We start from the raw sequence: 21,795 nt of genomic DNA, 5'->3' as shown, positions 1-21,795 counted from the left end.
CTTTTACAGACACTTGGACACATCTGCGTTCGGTGTGCACTTAACCTGCTCTCTGAGCCCGTTGCCTCCGTCCCATTTAATAGCAGAACTGACGCCAAGAGAAATGATGAGAAATGGCATTTATCGGGCACTTTTCATGTCCAAGGAGTTCAATGCCCTTGACACCTCCCCAAGGCGACAGAGCTGTGCATTCTTTGGCGACACCATTTTTTCTTTTGTTTAATTTCTATACTTATTGATAGAATAAAAACGATATGTCATGTACTGTAAGGGAAATGTCTCTTTTCATGGGGAAAGCTAGCACCAGCAAATGTTGTGTTTAGAAGAAGTGATTTAACATGACACGTGACCTAATTTACCGGAGCAAAAGCTCACCCAGCAAGCCCTGCTTTACTTCTACAGGAGAGAAGTACTGTAGAGTCTGCAAGATGTTCAGCTGGGTAGCTACGTCAGCATGCCTCGGCTGCAAAGGAACAAGTACTAGGTTTATTGCATGCTGAAAAGAGAAGAACGGAAACACAGCGTTTCGACTGTGAGGTCTTCTCACACCTGAAGAAGCCTCACACCTGTAAAAGGCTCCATTGTTTTCTTTTTTCTCTTTTCAACATGGAATACACCTATTGTCTCCAAGATGTGACAATTTCACGGTGTTTTGGAAGAAAACGTTTTTTCTTTGAATTCAAAATCAATCGGAATTTCAGCACGACACATCAACACTTTTTCTGTTTTAAGGAGATGATATTTTAAACCTGATAAAAATAGTAGGAAACACAAGTTTCTTGCTGTGAAAATTTAGATGGGGAGGTGTACTACTAGTAGCAGTGTAGAGCTCTCTGTGGTGGAGTGCAAGCGCCTGTTCTATGGGCCAGTGGCGTAATGGATAACGCGTCTGACTTCGGATCAGAAGATTGTAGGTTCGAGTCCTGCCTGGCTCGTGAGGCTTTTAAACCTCTCAGGTTCCTCGGTAACAGGTTGCCGTCATGTATATGAACTATAGAAAAGCATCTGCCACAACCCGTAAATTAGCACGCAAGTGCGGGCTAGTTAACACAGAACTGTATGGAGATCATCTCCAGCTCCGAGCTCAATTGCAATGAAAAAACATGCAGAACAGAACTGGAGAGCAGCTGAATTTGTGCTCAGTAGGGTGGGGAGGACTCAGCATTGCTATTGTTCTAATTGGCATGAACTGCAGGGGATGTGAATCAGAACATGTCAGTTAGTTCGATCATTGCGTCAATATGTAGGCCACGTTAATACAGAATTATTACTTTGTCTGTCTCGTCTTTGTATATAGCTGAATGTCCCTGACAATTTCATGTTAGTTTTTAAGAACGACATTGGTGCTAATATATACATATATAGCATATAAGGAACACGTAAAAGTTTAGTCCATGCTGAAAAGATAAGAAAACCGCCACAACGTTTCATCTTGGAATAAATCTTTACTTGTTGTTTTGCAGCCTACCCATTCTGACCTAACTCCTCCCTTGAAATTGCCAAACAGATAAGGGTACGTAACGGCTCATGCGATGCTCAGTTGCAATTTGTCCCAAAACAAACAAGAACAGCAGCTGAGGGTTTGAGTTTGAACATGCACTGTATTAAAGCAGCTTTTATTTCCATTGATAAATGCTATATATTCCTACAGAGATTCTCCAGGTGAGTAAGCGATTCCTGTTTCTGTTTCTATTTCTGTTTCATATATATATATACAGTATATATACAGTATTGTACTATTATTATATAATTCGTTACACTGTGGCTGTGTTGTGTGTGTTAAGCTGCTGTTGCACTGCAATTTCCCTCACGGGATCAATAAAGTATCTATCTATAAGAAGACATTACCAACAACGACCACAAGATGGAGATATTGTCTAGACATTACCAACAACGACCACAAGATGGAGATATTGTCCAAAGAGGCAAGAAGGGCAAAGCCGCGATAAGGTAAAATCATTTTTTGTAAGAGATTGCTGTCAGAATGCACATCCGTATCCCAAACAGAATCTCTAGTAAAATATGATCATTTGTGAAACAGGCAAATGAGTGTCTGCTACAATATGATTGCTACAGATGCAGCCATTCAAAATGTGCGGGCGATACTGCATTATTTTCCGGTACGCTGTACGCAGTCTACCGCGAGTTACTGGTAAATACCGCGAGTTACCGGTAAATACCGCTAGCAAAATAATAGTATCCGGAATTTCCGCAAGGTGGAGCTAATAAAGCTCAACTTCTCATGTTTGAGCTGTAGCCATCAAAGTCTTTAATGAAGATATTACTAATAGTATTAATAATAAATGACCTTGGACAAGCTGTAAACTCAAAGTATTGCCCTGGTCCACATTATTTTTTTCACTGACCTTCTTTGTAAAAGTAACACCACAGCATTTCGCAATCACGCATTTTTTTCCAATCATGCAAAGTACAGTAATTTTTGAGAATCGATTCACCATGCCTTTCACATGCTCATAAAAGAGATTGATTTAGGAACATAAACATATTACCGTATGCAAACTGTACTGTATACAGTTTGTATATGTATATGTATATGTATATGTATATTTAATGTCTTAACTGTGCCCGTTTAAGTATTGAATATTTATATGGAATTTTACCACTGAAGGGAAATCTTAGTGCCTGAGCATAAAAAGAATAGGAGCGTAATGCAACGCGTGTGAAGGCCATAAACGATATTAATTTTGGAACATAAACATACAGTATATGGCTGGTCTCGGTACTTTAAAGAAAACATACACGAAACATGGTTTCATTATGACCAGAATCAGTCTTGAGATATTTTTAACTTGATTTACAGTATTTGAGAGGTATGTCTTGACACCGATACTACGTAAATACTCCTCACGTATATGTTTCTAGGTTTATATTATGCATTTCATACGGTCAAATTGCTTTTGAGCAACTGATAAGAAGCGCGAAACGGTATGCCCAGGGCGTTTTAGTTTTTGTTTTGTTTTAATGCAGTGCAGTGGATTGATTAGAGATATCAAGTACATACAAGTCATTTTTTAAATGTTGTAGTTCGTCTTGTAAAAATGTTACGAGTACATCATCTGTCAACAATTACACAGGTTCTGTTTCCATATTGCGGTTTTTGGTTACGTAATACTATTTTCTACTTTCACGTTGTGAATATATGATTTGGGCAAACAGAGCCGCAAAGAAGTACATTATGGGTTGTTGTTGTTTTTTTGCAGTTTTATCTAAAATAAGCGATGCTTAAACCTTTGTCTGATTCTTGTGAAACTATCCACACGACAGTTACCTAGGAGTTGACTTCAGTGATGTCACTGATGGGATGTTTCTAAAAATCCATCCTCTGTAAAACATCTTCTCTAGTTGTTCTGCATATGTATTCGCTAATGAAGCTATGTGTTCTGAGCCTGGTTCTCTACATTTCTGTATGAACCAGCTTAGAGGGCTAAAGACAGCTTGTGTTTAAATTGAGTGTAAGGTAATTTATGCTTCTAAAGTCATGGTCAGCATTTATTATTGTACTGTGCTGTAAACTTCTTCTGTGCCTAATTACATTATTTTATAGTCGATAATGTTTCTGTAGTGCTTTTTCAGCCCTCAGCATGTGACTGCGCTGGTGGTGCTGTGGGTTAGGTTCCTGACTCCTATGTCACATGGTCTGTGGTTGAATCTCATGGAACTATGACTTTAATTTTTAACAAACATTTCTTTGAAAAAATGAAACATTTCCCTTGGTCAGAGATTAAATAAAACCTCACTCGCATCAAAACAAATTTATATTTCTAAATATCACAACATGATCGAATTTACGTCTTTTTAATAACAATGAATAGTCACCTATGCGTTACAAAATAAACATTTATATTGATTTGAATCGAGTTTTGATTTAAATCGTAAACGCGTGTTTAAAGGCGATATACTGTATAAAAGCGCTGATTCTTATGGAATGTGTTTGGCCGGGGATTCAAAAAAAATATTTTTTTTAATCGCGTATCTAAGGAAAATTGCAGTATAACTTTGTTCATGCACAAACAGTGGCATGTTACATTATAATTTGGGTGTCTCCTCTTGCCAGAAAGCTCTAAATTGGATTTTGAGTGCGGTTTTTGACTTTTTCTAAATTGCAACCCATAAATAAAGCTGATACAGTTTAGACTTACTGTATTCTAAACTGTATTACAACATCACATTGGACAATGCAACGTAAATTGCAAAAATGCACTTGGAATCTGTCCAAGCCCTACTACGAAAATTATTAAAACTGCGACACTTATCATTCATCTTTAAATAAACTTTATTTTATATAGCGTTTTAAGCGAATAGGTAATTAGATTGCTCATAAACCTAATCGCTTTTTCTACATAAACACAGCGTGATTGCTCTCTGAAAATGCTTTTTTCTTTATATTTAGGCTCAGATTTCAACTATAGATTGTATTATTATAAACTTTCTTGGAAAAATGTCTTTTATGTAAACCATGTTTGCTATTAATTCATTTAGGGCTAAAATACGTTCATTGTCTTCCAATCGAGTCGAGTTGACATTGGAAGCTTGCCACGCCCGGACTGTTACACCAACGCATTAGCATGTTGAAGCGATTTCATTGAGGAGGCCATCTACTAGTTAACACTGTACTTCCTACTTTGAAAACACCTGTGAAATCCGGCAGAGAGGGGGGTTGTACTCGTTAATGTCTGATGACATACAAGTGGAAAGATTACAGATTTTAATCGTTTTTTTTTCTGAACCAGGGAAAATCTGATCATGTTTCTCTATAACAATAATAAAAAACTTTATTTTAAATTATTTTACATATCCCGCTTGCACATCGCACGACTTTAATAAATCTATTCTTTATTAATACTAAATAAATAATACTAAAAATACTACAGGAAAGAGGTCACTTGATTTTTGGAATAATTCCAAATAGCACAATGATCCACTGGCATTCCTGAAGTCTGTTTAGTGCATAATCTTCCAAATACAATCACTAAGCAATTATAAGAATTATACCATCCTATTTCTTTGTGATGTCCTGTAAAAACTAAACCTATTTTTATAAGGCTTTTACTCAAAAGGTTTCCAAACACACAAAGCATTTGTGAAGTACTATAGTATTTCTAAAGGTTACTGGTACAACATCAATCATTAAAGCTTAACAATAAAGTTTAGATTGCTGACTATGGACTAACTACATTAACTAACTGCAATGCAACATTATACATTTTACAAGAATATCTGGTTGAATTCTTGCATTTGTAGCCAATTTAATGCGAGAGAAATAAGCCAATTTAATTATTTCACAAAAAATAATGTAATATAAAATGGATGTTTTTAACTTTATTGTAGTGTTTTAGAAACTAATATGTCTTCAAAAATGGTTGTTTTTCACTCCTAGGAATGAAAGCTGTTGTTATATGATGTTTATTTTCAAATTTGGAAAAATCAAAGGATTCTAGCTTTCTCCCCTTGCAGGCATCGGACACAGAGAACCTCATGGTTTTCCTAAAAATCATTTTTTATGTTCCCTGGTGTTCCAAACTTAGTTTTAATTTGTTATTATGTTAAAAACAGGGTAATAAATTTCTAATTGGACTATAAATAATGTCATATTGTCTGCTATAAAACTGATGTTTTCAACTCTATTGTAGAGATTCTAGAATCATCTAATAGAGAATTGAAATAAAAAAAGGGCATAAGAAAACATTACCAACAACGACCACAAGATGGAGATATTGTCTAGACATTACCAACAACGACCACAAGATGGAAATATTGTCCAAAAAGGCAAGAAGGGCAAAGCCGCGATAAGGTAAAATCATTTTTTGAAAGAGATTGCTGTCAGAATGCACAACTGAATCCCAAACAGAATCTCTAGTCAAATATGATCATTTGTGAAACAGGCAAATGAGTCTCTCAGGTGCCCATTGCTCATTTTCAGACACATTTATGCAATACTTTCACCATGCGTTGAGCAATAGGGATTAAAGATACCAGAGGTAAGGTTTAAAAGTGATTCTGAGGTGCAACACATCAGCAATACAGCTAGGCATCTGAAATGCGGGGTTTGAGAGCCCTTCAGGGAACACCGTACCCTAAAGGTACCAGAAGTCCAGTAGTATAAGCATTAAGTCACTGTCACCCCTGTTACAATGTGATTGCTACATATCTTCATTTCTTTGGTTTTTAAGGAGTAAGAGTGCAGGGGGTCTAAATCTGCGATCCAGTGTGTTGAAGTATTTCACAACATTACCTGTAGCCTGTATGGAAATAAATACTAATTCTGATTATTGCCCTGGGCATGTACCAATAAATCACTGAGCATATATATATATATCACTGTGTTGAAGCTAGAGACCTGTATGTAATATTATGGTGCTAAAATGTCATTTTCACATATATTAATGTAATAAATGATTGCTTATGCTTTATAAACAAATCTAATTAAAATAAATGATTAAGTTTTGTATTTATCTTGTACCATAGAACATGATTTTCTTTGTATTTCAAGCCCACAAAGTGTCCAAATGACGCACTACATGATATAAGGAAGATTATCACATGCATATCGGTATTATCTTTCTTATGAAAATGCATTCCTTTCATTACCTTTTACTTTTTAAAATGAACTCAAATTGTGTATAATGTAATAATTTAAGTAGAAGTGCTTCACTGCTCTATGCCGTCTGGAAATAAATCCTCAGACTACTTACTGCCCTGGGCATGTACCAATAAATTACAGGAGCACATCTATATATCACTGCGTTGAAGCAGGAGACACACAATCACTGCAAACACATCCTAAATACAGTGTTCTAGCACCTTTGACCTCATCCAGAACATATCATTTCTTGAAAGGGATTGCTGTCCGAATGCACATCTGAATCCCAAACAGAATCTCTAGTAAAATACGATCATTTGTGAAACAGGCAAATGACTGTCTCAGGGGCCCATTCCTCATTCTCAAGACACATGTATGCAGTACGTACACCATGCATTGAGCAATAGGGATTAAAGACACCACAGCTAAGGTTAGAAGTCATTCTGACTATATTCTAAAATATTGGACTCATATTCTTATGATGGCAGACATGATGCTGCGTTTAAAACCGGGGTTAATGGACATTATATGACTGTCAATTCTGTTTTGTTTTGGAGACTCTTGGCTGCCTATATGGTACACTGCAGCGTGAAGGAATTATTTTCCAAAACTGTGTCAGCTCAAAAGTTGTAAGAGAACCTCTCCAGCTGCTTTAACTCTCTTCATTTTTGTCATTTAATTGTCTGTCGGCACTATGTGGCAGCGTTGCATGACAACCCCTCTCACCACGGAAAGGAACCTAACAGCTTTGGTAAGAGAGTAGAAAAGGACCTGGCCAGTAAGGGGCACGAACCCGTGACTTTGGCGTTATTAGCACCATGCTCTAACCAACTGAGCTAACCGGCCTCACGACAGTGGCTCTCTCTGTGCTGCAAAAAATCGAACTCAGGGAATTTCTTTTGCCCTCCTTTGAATAGAAAGCCGTGTAATTCAGTGTACGGGCTTTCTCATGCAGTTTCATGGTTCTTGTAACCCAAATCCTACACTGGCCTGAAGTGCCCCCCATTTCACAGAATTTTTCAGCTGATTTAAAATGTACCTAAAGGAGAAGCATTATTGAAGACGATCAATTACCAAGAGCTTTTGTCAAAGGTTTTGGTGGTCATTTTTAATGACCACAGAGCGCTGTGACCTCGGTTTTACATCTCATCCAAAAGACAGCACCCTTTTACAACACAGCGTCTCCGTCACTATGCTGGGGCATTGGGACCCGCACAGACCTCAGGGTGAGCGCCCCACCGCCGGCACCATTAACACCGCTTCCAGCTGGAAGCTTTGTTTTTCCCTGTAGCTCACCCTCATCCGGGTACTGACCTGGCTCACACCTGCTTTGCTTCAGTGGGTTTTCAGTTGCGAGTTGCAAGGGGATGCAAGTGATGGAGCAGCTCGCTGCAAAAGCCACTGCATTGGCCGGGAATCAAAGCCGAGCCTCCCGCGTGGCAGGCGAGAATTCTACCACTGAACCACCAACGCTCAGAACCCGGGCCTTCAAAAAAGACGCTTTTTTGGTGCTCTGTGCAAAAAGCGTCGACATCTGCTTCCAGCTGTAAAATGCCATTCGCGGACGCTGAAGAACTTATTTGCAAGGGAGCGGGTACAAGCAATTTGGCATTTTAAAACCACCAGGAACACCGAACAGGCGCGCTTCTTTGCTTGCGCCGAAACACAACGACAGGAGGTGGACAACGTAGTCGGCAGGATTCGAACCTCTTTCTGTCTATTATATACTAAATGTTCTCTTGTCTGTCTCTTGTTTGTATAGAACTGAATGTCCCTGACAATGTACTGTTAGTTTTAATTGAAGAACGGCATTTGTGTTCAAATATATCAGACAAGTTTACGTAACTGCTCATGCGACACTCAGTTGTAATTAGTCAAGAAATAAAGTCGAACAACAGCTGCGGGTTTGATTCTGAACGTATCAGATTGCAGCACCTTTTACTTCCATTGACAAATGATAGAGATTCGAAGAGAGATCCTTCAGACCAGCAAGCAAACCCACGGCTATTTCGGTTTTCTATCTAGGCAACGTTGGTGTCTGCAATAGCATACATGAAAGCCTGATGCAATTTCTGTGGCTAAATTTGTTGCACGTCATGCACAGTAAGAGTGTTTCTAACACCAAATAAAAAGTCAACAATTAGCGATCACGCCTTCTCCTCAGTTAACCCACTGAAACCCTTGCTGTTAACAGTTCTTTAATGCATGCTTTACGAGCACCTACATATTGTGTCGGTTCTTTCAGTTTTATTCATTAGGTTTTCAAAGGCATAAGTAGAACACCAGAGGTGCGAACGCAAGATGTGTGGTTATCTGAAGAACTCATTTCCATGGCAGCGGGGCCAAGCTATTTAGTGTTTTTATAGTACCAGGGAAGGAGAAGCGGCACTTCACCTTTGCCGCGCAGGCACAAGGAGACGTGCGGCAGACGTCGTAGTCGGCAAGATTTGAACCTGCATGGGGAGTCCCCAACGGATTTCGAGTCCATCGCCTTAACCACTCGGCCACGACTACAGCGAGTTCACCATCGCCGCATTCCTCCTTTAATCTAACACGGAGTGCGACGTGGCTGCGGAAACCTTTTCAAAGTCGCTCTCCGTTAAAAAAAAATAATACCTTTGACAAAATACGTGCCGGCAGACAGACACGCCTCAGAGGGTTTAAGGCTGGCTTCATGTCGGAATGATAAAGTCTCCCCGTCCGGACATGAAAATGCCACTTTGTTACACACAAAAAAAGAATCAACAACAGAGAAATGCCCACAAGCATTTGAAAAGCCGCACCACGTCGCACTTGAAATAGCTCTTACATTAGTGGTAGACGCAGGAATCGCATTTTTATTTACGCTCTTACCAACGCGATGGAAAGCAAAACAAAGCAAAGCAGAGCAAAACAAAACGAACAAACGAAAACCCTGCACATAACGCCGTTACGTGCCCAAGTGGTATTGTACGTCATCCTAGCACTGCACCCCGGGGCGTACGGTACATGGGAACGAGCACACGCCATGAATCGTCTCGAATCACTCCCTACAGCTGTAAGGCGCCTTGAAGCGTGCACCCCCAACATTCTTCTTTGCGCATCTGTGATAGGTAAACTCTTGAGCAAACTCTGAACCAGCTCTAAGGAAACTAATCCAATTAGACGTAACTTTGACTCATCTTTTTACGCTCAGTGCTGGATTGCTCAAACTCCAGCTAGGGTTAGGGTTAGCATTACCACGCTACTTAGACACTTTGTTTACGCTCAGTGCTGGATTTTGGGAACTTCAGGACGAGTGGGAATTTTCTCCTATCTGTCCATTCTGTTTTGTTTTGGAGACTCTTGGCTGCCTATGTTGTACAGTGCAGCGTGAAGGAAACATTTTCCAAAACTGTGTCAGCTCAAGAGTTGTAAGAAAACCTCTCCAGCTGCTACAACTCTCTTCATTTTTGTCATTTAATGTGACACTCGATGTATAACTGGAGCCTCACATATGCAAATGGTGCGGCTCCAGTTCGACACCCAGTTCGACACCACTTTACAGTATATGACAAAAGCATGGCAAACTGTGCCGGACCAGCAGATAACTTCCGCTTATTTTGACCATATTAAACATTGGAAATCTTCCCACTTGCATTTGTGACACTTGATTTTGGCTCCACCTAAGAAACTCTTAAATCTTCTAACACTTTTCTCTTCTCCCGCAACACTTGTCTGTCGGCACTATGTGGAAGCGTTGCATGACAACCCATCTCACCACGGAAAGGAACCTAACAGCTTTGGTAAGAGAGTAGAATTACCTGAAGAACTGCTTTCCATGGAAGCAGGACCAAGCGATGTAGCATTTTTATAGTACCAGGAAAGGAGAAGCGGCACTTCGCCTTTGCCACACAGGCACAAGGCGACGTGCAGCAGACGCCGTAGTCAGCAGGATTCGAACCTGAGCGGGGAGTCCTCAATGGATTTCAAGTCCATCGCCTTAACTACTCGGCCACAACTACAGTGAGCTCGCCGCCGCCGCATTCCTCCTCCGGAGTGCGAGGTGTCTGCGGAAACCTTTTTAAAGTCGCTCTCCGTTAAAAAAAAAATACCTTTCACAAGATACATGCCGGCAGACAGACACGCCTCAGAGGGTTTAAGGCTGGCTTCACGTTCAAATGATAAAGTCTCACCGTCCGGATGTCAAAATGCAACTTTGGCAGACAGAAAAAAAACATCAACAAACCACAAATGTGGACAAGGATTTTACAAGCTGCACCACACTGCACTTTCAAAAGCATTTACATTCGTGTTAGACGCAGGAATTGTCCTTGTTTTGCGCGCTTACGAACGCCATACAAATAAAACAGGTCTACGGGTCTGAAACCTGCTCCACGGAAAACAGTTCTGTTGCGCTTTTGATCAAAGGGAGATTCTCTGTTCTTACTTTTTCATGACATAACACCCAAAGGGGCTTCTTTGGAGCTGGATTCCAACCAGCATCCTAAAGTTTCTTGGTCGTATCCTTTACAGTCCTCTGTTCGGTCGACATGGAACAGAAGGGGGCAGCTTTCCTCACACATACAGTGCAGTTCTGCATCAGACCTCTAACTCGTTTCCTTAGCTTGGATTTAAGCCACGAAGCAGGCTTCTACTGTATAAACGTCTAGAGGAATCACAAACTATTTGAGAGGCCATCATCCCAGGGGGAACTGACAAAGTCTATCCCTAAACACCTAGCGCAGTCTCTCGAGAGACTGTCAAAAATCGCTTTCTCCGTTTGTGCTGCAAGTAAGTGAAAATGCGGTCTCAACCCAGAGCCACTTGGCAGCAGCGGCACGTAAATACTGTTACTGCCACTGCTCGATACCGACGTTAGCCTACTATACCATGTTCAGCCACCGCTAGAAAATGTACAGCTCTAGTACTGGAGCAAACAGAAGGAGGGCCAACATCTAACAGGCACACGTGTCAGACATAGAGAGCGCTGAGGATGGGATTCGAACCCATGCGTGCAGAGCACAATGGATTAGCAGTCCATCGCCTTAACCACTCGGCCACCTCGTCAATGAAACTGGGCTGTCCAGACACGGGTTGGCACGCTCCAGATGATCTTTTTCTTTTTTTTCCCTCGTACTCGAGGGTCCTTTTCCTGTTCCACATGCGATTTCAACATTTTCCTTGGGAGATGTCAAGCCAGCAAGCCACTGCTGTGGTTCAGTGGCCAGTGTGGAGTTCAGTGGCCCTGTTGTACACAGAAAGCACATTGAGCTCCTTGGACATGAAAAGTTCCAGATAAAAGCCATTTGTCATCCTTTCTCTTGGTGTCGATGTTGCTATTGTATGTAAAGGTGGCAACTTGCTCAGCGAGCAGGCGGAGCACACACCGAATGCAGATGTGTCTGAGTGGTGTGTCCAAGTGGCTGCAAAAAAACAGTACTCCCGGGGCGCCGTGGCTTAGTTGGTTAAAGCGCCTGTCTAGTAAACAAGAAATCCTGGGTCCGAATCCCAGCGGTGCCTTTTTTTGTGCTGTGTTCTCGAACAGAACTGGTCATTATGGACAACCGCATACGCCTAGACTTAATTAAATGCAAGTATTCATTTCCTGTCTTGAACGACTTGTTTTTCTTAAAATGGATGCAACTTGCAAAACATGAAATACAAACCTCGCTAATCAGCGCTCGCGGCTGGCAAAAAAAAAAGAAGTCAGCAATGTTTTTTTTCTTTAACCTTAACCCTGCTAATGGAGAAGAGTTAAACGACCGAGTCTATGCAGCTTAAACGGTGCTCACGTCGGGTTCTTAGCTGAAAGGGTGATAAATCCCGCTCACCCCAGTCCTTATTCTTTTAAAAGGATACAAAATTGAACCTAGTCGCCACATCACATACATCCTGTTCAACGATAAAAAGGTGACATCTATCCTCGATCCAGAGTAAATCCCACGTTGAGGGCATATTTTTTTCCACTTTACCATGAGTCGGGCTCGGCTGCACAGAGGCGAGAGCAGAGCAATGAGGTCACGGGGACAGGAGAGCCACACGCTGGCGGTTTAAACACGCGGAAGAAAACTGAGGGATCCACAGTATGTGGACCCTCCGTGCGCCATCAGTCCGCACTCCGGACTCTGAATCCTGCCATCCGAGTTAAGATCTCGGCGGAACCTGAGGCGCAGTTCTTTCTTAAAACGTAATCTGGTGAGCATTTCTAGAATCGTACTTGTATAGATGCAGCCTTTAATGTGTTGCTAGGTTAAAATTGATGACTTCTTGAACTTCAGTAGGCAACTGCCCTCTTGATTTTGGATTTAATTTCTTTATTACAGGGGCGCTTTTATGAAGACCGAGTCATGTTCAGGTACTTTGCTTGATGGAGGAAGCATATTTCGGACTCTGTGATCTGCTCACCTGGAAAGGTCTGCTGTACTACTACAAGAGAGAAGTAGAGTCTGGAAGAATGGACAATTTTATGATGCTTTGGAAGATAATGTTTTTTTTTTTCTTTGAAATTGAAATGAATCAGAATATCAGTGCAAAAGACAAACTCTTGGTTTGGTTTAAAGAGATATGGTTTTAAAACAGACAAAATGTAGAAAACAGGTGTTTCTCACTTTTGGAAGAGAATGGACCGGGGGTAATATTTTACAAGTTATATAATAGTAAAATATTATATAATAGGGGTAATAGTCGCGAGGGGCTTCAGCTTTTTCGTGCTTAATATGGTGCGCTGTGGCCACGGCAGATATGGGATCTATAAAAGCCGAAAATTCTCCGATCATTGCCTGACACAGCTCCTCAAAGCTATTACAGACCTCAGGTCCTTGTCTAGACATCCACTCGTGGACCGCTCGGCTGGTAGTTTTCCTTACTAACATAGCCTTTTCCTGTTCGGACGCTTCGGGCATAAACTGCAAAGTATATCTCAGCTCATCAATGTAGGTCTCCACATTATTCCTTGACACTGTCGGGTCAAACCTTTCTACATCTTTGGCTAACTGCCTTAGGGAGTGGAGGTTAATTTTTACAGTTTCTCCGTGGGCAGGGAGACGGCCGTGATCAGGAGCAGGGGGTCTATGCCTGAATTGAATCGCCCTTGCGTCTCGCGCAGGACTCGGCGATCTCCCCCATGCCGATCCGACCACAGACCCTGGCCGGGAGAAACCTCCTGGGTGAGCGCTCCGGGCTGCTAGGTGGGCTGGCATGTAAGTGGGATCTAGCCTGTTTTGCTTCCAGTACGGCAGCATCTAACTCCTTTTGCCTTTCCTGGCTGAGCTCATTTAAACTCTCAATTTCTTTTTCTTTTTCTTTCAAGCTCGCTTCTAGGTCTCTCCTAGCTACCTCAGCCGCAGTTTCTCTAGCAGACAGGTCATCTAATTTACCTAAAACTTCCCTGAGTCTGTCTTCACTTTCCTCACTTTTCACTCTCTTTTCTCTGATTATATCCAACAACTCAACTCGCTCCGCCTTATATCTTTCTAGCTTTCCCTGAAGCGTTTGAAACTTTGTCAGCTCGGACAAAGACAGTTCCAGCTGTTTAGCTAGATTTAAGGCGAAACTAGATAGGACCTGAACTGCGTTCACAGACCCTCCTGTGTTAAGCTGGTTCGCTACCTTAGCTACTAAATCTACTTGCAGCTTCTCAATATCATCAAAGTTCAACTTTTCGATACCGCTCCAGTAACCAGGATTGTCGTCGCTAGAAATAGTACTTATAAGCGACTCCACTTCAGACATTTTAGCAGCCATTGTCATTACGTCAGAGAAACTTTAAGAGTATTACTTTTTTTCCTTTTACCAAAATACAGTATGGAATCTAAACACCCGAGCAGATGGATTTCCAATCAGCACACGTTACACTAAACGCTAGAAAACAGGGGGATTTCTTTACGCAGTTATCAGCACACCCGGTATTCGCGTATAAAAGCCACGGTGCTGTGCTGAACTTGAACTCACAGCAACATCAGTTATTCTGTGCGATTGAGTCTCATTTCATTCTAAACTCGCCCACCCAGGGACGCCATTAAATGTAGTGGTTTGATGGGTTTACTGAGACACTTATTAATTGTAGCAGTAATCACGAGGTTGTTCGTTGGGGCTTTTAGAAAATCAATCGCCAGAACAACTAACAACGCACACACACGGGTTCAATACACGAGATACATTTATTAATATAAATTGTGCACCAAACATATACTAGTCTGCCTGGATACGAGCGGCAGACCTTACTGTGAGGGTTATCAATATACAAGATATATAATCTCGAAGAGATGCAAACACAAAGAGATACACAACAGAGAATATATGTCAATATATATCGTTCGGTTACCAAATCGCTAATCAGTGTTATTACCCATTGTTACTCTAAACTCGGAAGTAAATACATTACTCATGAATTAAATTGATAACAACTTGTGTTGAGGTACAATTGAATTCTCGAGACGCAATGTAGAACATGGGGTTAACTTATCCACTGTGTATGGATTTGGAATTTCCCGGCACGAACACCAAACCAGCTGACAAGCTCTGTTGCAGCCTCTGTTCCAGCGGTTGTCCAATGGGCGTTGTGTCGGCGTCCTCTGGCTACCAGCCAACCAGTCAAGGTGCAGCTCGGAGTAGGACGGGCGGAGGAATCTGACTGCGGCGCGCAGGGCAGTCGTTGCTCCGAGGGGATCTACCAGCAGTCCGGCTGGCTAGTAGAAAGTCTCTATGCACAGAGTGTGACCGCGAGTCCTCACAAGTCACTCTTTTGCCTGGGAAGAAACTGGTTCGTTCCCGGTCCAGCGCTGCTTCTGAATAAGCTATTCAGGTTGTCGACGAGGGTCCAACTGTAGGCTGCCGTTGATCAAACGGAGCATTCACGTTAGTAGAATTCTGAGTACGTACGGGATGCTTGGCCTCGCGCTTAGAACAAAGTCCAAGTCCCTATGCAGACAACAGCAGTTGTCACGTGATTGTCTCTGAGGATGCGCGAAAATGGCCAAGGAGAGCCCCGATCTGAGCTTGCGCTCCCTTTTTGACCAAGACACAGATGTGTGCTGATTGGTTGAGAGTTTGGCGGGCATTGGAGACCCACGTGGTATTACCACGCCCTGCCAGTCCCTGATTGGTTGGTCAAGGTGAGATATAAGTCACTTACTCTTGACACTTAAGAATGCAGTCCAGATGTCCATTCAGCACTCCCTAGACAGATAGGCGCCAATGGATGACCATTGATCATGATAGCCAGGCTTAGCTAAGTGCATCCCTGTCTGGGAGCTGTTCCCTATCAAAAGAAAACAACTTAAATCAGTCTGCATGAATACTTTCTCTGTGGCTGCACCACAGAGATGGGGGGTGAGATGGGGCTTCATTTAGGACAGCATACCAACGCTTAATTCTGTCTTATTAACAAGCATTGCCGCTACACTTGTATCCCAACTTTTGCAACTCGCAACTGAAAACCCACTGAAGCTAAGCAGGTGTGAGCCAGGTCAGTACCAGGATGAGGGTGAGCTACAGGGAAAAACAAAGCTTCCAGCTGGAAGTGGTGTTAATGGGCGCTCACTCTGAGGTCTGTACGGGTCCCAATGTCCCAATATAGTGACGGAGAAGCTGTGTTGGAAAAAGGGCGCTGTCTTTTGGATGAGATGTAAAACCGAGGTCATAGTGCTCTGTGGTCATTAAAAATGACCACCAAAACCTTTGACAAAAGCTCTTGGTAATTGATGGTCTTCAATAATGCTTCTCCTTTAGGTACATTTTAAATCAGCTGAAAAATGCTGTGAAATGGGGGGGCACTTCAGGCCAGTGTAGGATTTGGGTTACAAGAACTATGAACTGCACGAGAAAGCCCGTACACTGAATTACACGGCTTTCTATTCAAAGGACAAAAGAAATTCCCTGAGCTTGATTTTTTGCAGCACAGAGAGGACCACTGTTGTGAGGTCGGTTAGCTCAGTTGGTTAGATGGTGGTGCTAGTAACGCCAAGGTTGCGGGTTTGAGCCGCGTACGGGCCAGGTCCTTTTCTCCTCTCTTACCAAAGCTGTTAGGTTCCTTTCCGTGGTGAGATGGGTTGTCATGCAACGCTGCCACATAGCGCCGACAGACAAGAGTGTTGCGGGAGAAGAGAAATGTGTTTGAAGATTTAAGAGTGTCTTAGGTGCAGCCAAAATCAAGTGTCACAAATGCAAGTGGTTGGATTTCCATTGTTTAATGTGGTAAAAATAAGCGGAAGTAATCTGCCGGTCCGGCACAGTCTGCCATGCTTTTGTCATTTACTGTAAAGTGGTATTGAACTGGGTGTCGAACTGGAGCCTCACCATTTGCATATGTGAGGCTCCAGTTATACATCGAGTGTCACATTAAATGACAAAAATGAAGAGAGTTAAAGCAGCTGGAGAGGTTTTCTTACAACTTTTGAGCTGACAGTTTTGGAAAATGTTTCCTTCACGCTGCACTGTACAACATAGGCAGCCAAGAGTCTCCAAAACAAAACAGAATTGACAGATAGGAGAAAATTCCCACTCGTCCTGAAGTTCCCAAAATCAAGCACTGAGCGTAAACAAAGTGTCTAAGTAGCGTGGGAATGCTAACCCTAACCCTAGCGTAAAAAGATGAGTCAAAGTAACGTCTAATCGGATTAGTTTCCTTAGAGCTGGTTCAGAGTTTGCTGAAGAGTTTACCCAGTGGGCACTGATTCGTCGAATATACGTATATTCACGGCGAAAATACGGCTATACGTATATATACGTCGCCTCGACGTATAATCAAAGTCGAATTGCAACCGTAAAATCGACGACATTAATAAACGCATATATAACGTCGAAAACACATCTAACACAGTGCCTGAGGCTTTTTACTGTATGTATCGTGTGTGCCGCAACTAGGAGTATACGGCACTCTGCACAGTGTACGAAGTAAATTATTTTCGCAGTAATTAATTTACACGTGTATAATAAATATAGTAAATATAATAAATTAATTACTGCGAAAATTACTTCGTACACTGTGCAGAGTGCCGTATACTCCTAGGTAAGTTAGGTACATCTTTTTGCCCAAAACTGAAGGGGCGACATTCCTCCCTCCCCCCGTGATGCCAGGCCTGTCCCCATCCTATTCCATAATGTCATTATACTGTATATAATACCATACAACAGTGACCGATCCTTACTAACTGCATGCGTTAAAATTGCACATCAGCTCATAGCAGGGGGCACATAGCCGCGATGTATTATCAATGTTAAATTTCAACCATAATATCGACAACATTAATAAACGCATACGTTGAGAAAATATCGAACCCAGCATATTTTCCGGTTATATACCACAATGCATTGCTAGTATTCGTTGGTCACCATTTTGGACACGTTTTTCAAACGTAGAAGTATATCCGCAAATATCTCAGCAATCCTCTTTTGACGAGTAAGTATGAACAATAATAATACTATCTGAATACATACAGATCTTTCTTAATATTATTTTGATTAAAATAGTAAGTGAATAAGCAAAAAATGGCACATAAAAATAGTGGAGCTTTTTAAACGTCTGTACTTACTGCGCCCCATAAGAAATCGTTTGTCCCCGTTCAAAAGAGGTTGTGCGATGTCCTGCAGCGTTCGCAAAGCAAACCTTTGACAGTTTGAAAAGAGGAATTTATTCTGCTTCCTGTGCGTGCAGTAGTTACAAAGTTGAACGTCTTTACACGATCTGCTGCAGTTTTCAGTGGGCGGGCGTTGTCAAATGGCTTGGAAAAACGCACTGTGTTTCGGCTCGGCAAACATCGTGAGCAGTGTCCTGCATGTTTTCTGTGTATAGCTGTCTTTTAACGCATACAGAATTCATTCGAAATGGGGAATGGTGTGAATGGGGAAGATGACACTAAATCGTTTTGCCGTTTCTCTATTCTTATTCTATGTTGTACTTTCAAACTTTGGGTACTCTTTAATTAGGACAGACTTTATTGCTCAACTTCTATGATGCAAGCCAAATTTTATACATTTATTTCAGCTTTGAGCTTAGTAAACCGTTCATTTTTTAGATTATACTAAAGAAGATATTAATCATCATTAATTTGGGAAGTAATATTATATAATTTTCTCCTAGCTGCGGTGCTGAAGTCCCGCCCTAAATCAGCAGAAAAAGAAATAAAGGAGCACGCAATGTGTTACTTGAAGAATGCATATGCAAGGCAGGGGGCCAGGAGATCTGGACACTGAAAATACTAGGTTTTTGGTTCTAACTGTTAGGACAATTACACAGGGTTTGCAAATAGTGGACAAAAATCGTCTTAACTTCCATTGTAATATTTTTTTTCTTGGAAATATAGAAGTTGTACATTTTAAAATGTATATTTGAATCAAAATGTGGTTTTGAGTTAGTGTGTTAATGTAATTAGTTTGTGTTTGCCGTTACTATACTGTATATTGCCATATTACCAGAATTTGTAGCTGAAGTTTAAGACTAGTTGTGTTTTTTATGATTATTGCCCATATGTTGATTGTTGATTGATTGTATACAATGTATAATTTGAAATACATATTTTTCAGGTGTGAATGTGTATTTTCAGAATAAATTTCTAAACCAAATCATTGGGTTGATTTACTAGTTTCTACACCTGTAAAACCTAACTTTGATGTATAATAGACCTCTACCCATATACGTATAATAGACCTCTAAAGTTATCCGTATAATAGACCTCTAACCATATACATATAATAGACCTCTAAAGTTATCCGTATAATAGACCTCTACCCATATACGTATAATAGACCTCTAAAGTTATCCGTATAATAGACCTCCAACCATATACGTAGAATAGTCCTCTAAAGTTATCCGGAACTCCTACCATATATGTATAATAGTCCTCTAAATTTATCCGTATAATAGAACTCCAACCATTTACGTATAATGAACATCTAATCATAGACGTATAATTGACGTATAACAATAGACGTATATTAGAATTTCATTCTAGACGAATTGCAGACCACATTTAGACGTCTAAGGTATGCGTTTAATAGACGTATATTATACGTCTTTTGCCCACTGGGTTACGTCTCAACAGAAACGCTCTTTAGCTCTTTTAGTGTTATGCAGAGAACAGCGTCTGTCGAGATCACTTTTGAGTCAGCGCGAAACGCCGTGTGCTGTCAGTTTGATTTCATATTGCTCGGCGTCCCGGCTTTTGTCTGTCAAACGTTAGGTTGCGCTTCTTCATGCTGCATCGTCGGCATGAGTGGAGCTTTTTTAACGTCTGTACTTACTGCGCCCCATAAGAAATCGTTTGTCCCCGTTCAAAAGAGATTTTGCGATGTCCTGCAGCGTTCGCAAAGCAAACCTTTGACAGTTTGAAAAGAGGAATTTATTCTGCTTCCTGTGCGTGCAGTAGTTACAAAGTTGAACGTCTTTACACGATCTGCTGCAGTTTTCAGTGGGCGGGCTTTGTCAGATGGCTTGGAAAAACGCACTGTGTTTCGGCTCGGGAAACATCATGAGCAGTGTCCTGCATGTTTTCTGTGTATAGCTGTCTTTTGACGCATACAGAATTCATTCGAAATCATTGATTTCTCCAATTATCAAGGGTCCCTTAAAGGATGAGTCAAAGTAACGTCTAATCGGATTAGTTTCCTTAGAGCTGGTTCAGAGTTTGCTCAAGAGTTTACCTTTCACAGATGTGCAAAGAAGAATGTTGGGGGTGCACGCTTCAAGGTGCCTTACAGTGCGTTGTTTCCGACACAGTGTGGCCGGGTGTTTTCCGAGTTATCGCACGGATTGGGCACGCCCACAAGCCGAGAGCCGCAGGCGATGAGCCCGGGGCTGAACGGGCCCCACTGGCTAGTTTGTAAGGCCAGGTGCATTGCCAACCACGACCGGCAGCGCAGAGGCTTTGAAGGCGGTCTGGGCTCCTGCAGCTGTGCAGCCACGCACTCTGGTTTCTCTTCATCTCGTACAAATCTTTCGCCTTTTATTAAAGATTTCCGTGGAGAGGAGCATGAATAAGTTTCATGCAATTTTTGTGCTTCCCTGCCTTCGGGTGGGGCGCAGCCTGGCTGGTCAAAGACAGAAAACAAAAACGTTCGCAATCACTCTTGTTATGGCAATTGTGGCCGTCTGCTCCGCGAGTCCTCGGTCTCCGGCTGTCTGATTGGCGCTCTTTTCTTTGGGGGGCGGGAAGTGTCCGGCCGCAGGGGATCTTGGGACCTCGCTTTGCATAGCGGCTTCCCAGAGTGCGTCGTTTCCGGCACAGTGTGGCTGGGTGTTTTCCGACTTATCGCACGGATTGGGCACGGCCGCAAGCTGAGAGCCGCAGGCGATGAGCCCGGAGCTGAACGGGCCCCACTGGCTCGTTTGTAAGGCCAGGTGTATTGCCAACCATGACCGGCAGCGCAGAGGCTTTGAAGGCGGCCTGGGCTCCTGCAGCTGTGCAGCCACGCACTCTGGTTTCTCTTCATCTCGTACAAATCTTTTGCCTTTTACTAAAGATTTCCGTGGAGAGGAGCATGAATGAGTTCCATGCAATTTTTGTGCTTCCCTGCCTTCGGGTGGGGCGCAGCCTGGCTGGTCAAAGAGAGAAAACAATAACGCTCGCAATCGGTCTTGTTATGGCGATTGTGGCAGTCTGCTCCGCGAGTCCTCGGTCTCCGGCCGTCTGATTGGCGCTCTTTTCTTTGGGGGGTGGGAAGTGTCCGGCCGCAGGGGATCTTGGGACCTCGCTTTGCATAGCGGCTTCCCAGAGTGCGTCGTTTCCGGCACAGTGTGGCCGGGTGTTTTCCGAGTTATCGCACGGATTGGGCACGCTCGCAAGCCATGAGCCGCAGGCGATGAGCCCGGAGCTGAATGGGCCCCACTGGCTCGTTTGTAAGGCCAGGTGCATTGCAAACCACGACCGGCAGCGCAGAGGCTTTGAAGGCGGACTGGGCTCCTGCAGCTGTGCAGCCACGCACTCTGGTTTCTCTTCATTTCGTACAAATCTTTCGCCTTTTACTAAAGATTCCCGCGGAGAGAAGCATGAATGAGTTCCATGCAATATTTGTGCTTCTCTGCTTTCGGGTGGGGCGCAGCTGGGCTGGTCAAAGAGAGAAAACAAAAACGCTCGCAATCGGTCTTGTTATGGCGATTGTGGCCGTCTGCTCCGCGAGTCCTCGGTCTCCGGCCGTCTGATTGGCGCTCTTTTCTTTGGGGGGCGGGAAGTGTCCGGCCGCAGGGGATCTTGGGACCTCGCTTTGCATAGCGGCTTCCCAGAGTGCGTCGTTTCCGG

At 42.5% G+C, this 21,795-nt stretch overlaps 6 non-coding genes across 6 annotated transcripts; 4 read left to right on the top strand and 2 right to left on the bottom strand.

Annotated features, from left to right (window-relative positions):
- Positions 1-862: 862 nt before the first annotated feature.
- On the top strand, positions 863-935 carry trnar-ucg (transfer RNA arginine (anticodon UCG)). The gene has a single exon. It is a non-coding gene; the product is annotated as a tRNA-Arg (tRNA).
- An 8,098-nt stretch (positions 936-9,033) lies between these two features.
- On the bottom strand, positions 9,034-9,115 carry trnas-cga (transfer RNA serine (anticodon CGA)). Its single transcript has one exon. It is a non-coding gene; the product is annotated as a tRNA-Ser (tRNA).
- A 2,432-nt stretch (positions 9,116-11,547) lies between these two features.
- Positions 11,548-11,629, bottom strand: trnas-gcu (transfer RNA serine (anticodon GCU)). Its single transcript has one exon. It is a non-coding gene; the product is annotated as a tRNA-Ser (tRNA).
- An 8,832-nt stretch (positions 11,630-20,461) lies between these two features.
- On the top strand, positions 20,462-20,578 carry LOC138228398 (U5 spliceosomal RNA). The gene has a single exon (XR_011185478.1). It is a non-coding gene; the product is annotated as a U5 spliceosomal RNA (small nuclear RNA).
- Positions 20,579-20,969: 391 nt separating this feature from the next.
- LOC138228314 (U5 spliceosomal RNA) lies at positions 20,970-21,086 on the top strand. The gene has a single exon (XR_011185394.1). It is a non-coding gene; the product is annotated as a U5 spliceosomal RNA (small nuclear RNA).
- Positions 21,087-21,477: 391 nt separating this feature from the next.
- LOC138228415 (U5 spliceosomal RNA) lies at positions 21,478-21,594 on the top strand. The gene has a single exon (XR_011185495.1). It is a non-coding gene; the product is annotated as a U5 spliceosomal RNA (small nuclear RNA).
- Positions 21,595-21,795: the final 201 nt, after the last annotated feature.

The sequence above is a fragment of the Lepisosteus oculatus genome, unplaced genomic scaffold (genome assembly GCF_040954835.1).
Source record: "Lepisosteus oculatus isolate fLepOcu1 unplaced genomic scaffold, fLepOcu1.hap2 HAP2_SCAFFOLD_40, whole genome shotgun sequence".
Lineage (NCBI taxonomy): Eukaryota > Metazoa > Chordata > Actinopteri > Semionotiformes > Lepisosteidae > Lepisosteus > Lepisosteus oculatus.
This window is presented reverse-complemented; position numbering and strand designations above follow the sequence as displayed.